The sequence below is a fragment of the Penaeus monodon genome, chromosome 23 (genome assembly GCF_015228065.2).
Source record: "Penaeus monodon isolate SGIC_2016 chromosome 23, NSTDA_Pmon_1, whole genome shotgun sequence".
Lineage (NCBI taxonomy): Eukaryota > Metazoa > Arthropoda > Malacostraca > Decapoda > Penaeidae > Penaeus > Penaeus monodon.
This window is the reverse complement of record NC_051408.1, coordinates 600,901-601,322: the sequence shown is the minus strand read 5'-3', so window position 1 is coordinate 601,322 and position 422 is coordinate 600,901. Positions and strand designations below refer to the sequence as shown.

At 38.4% G+C, this 422-nt stretch overlaps 1 protein-coding gene across 1 annotated transcript in view; it reads right to left on the bottom strand.

Annotated features, from left to right (window-relative positions):
• LOC119587691 overlaps positions 1 to 422 on the bottom strand; it is a gene marked incomplete in the record, with an annotated part of 19,616 nt that overhangs the window by 5,313 nt on the left and 13,881 nt on the right.

The window sequence follows — 422 nt, the reverse complement described above, 5'->3', positions numbered from 1 at the left end:
CACATTCACAACAAATACATTCTAATACAAAGCCTTCATTGGTAGTCGTATTTTTTTTTTCTTTTTTGCAAAGAGACGCCGTTATTTCGAAGTCCAATCCAAATAAACAAACAGAACTTGGTTATCTTACTTGAGAATGATAAAAATCGACTGAATGATATGCGTGAGCCTAAGTGAGTTCCAATACCATATACGTAGATCAGTATTGGAAAGTATTTTTGATTTTTGTTCCTAACAATTTTTTTTTTACAGAATAGGAAATTATAAATATAAATAGTGTATACCGTATGTAATAAATGACTCTTTAACACCTCCGCTCTTAGCTACTGGAGACAGTAGAACCAACACCGCTGCGGAAGCGGCAATCCCCGTGGAGGTGCTTCCCACGCGCATGCTCGCCCGCTCCTGAACCTCCTTCGGCT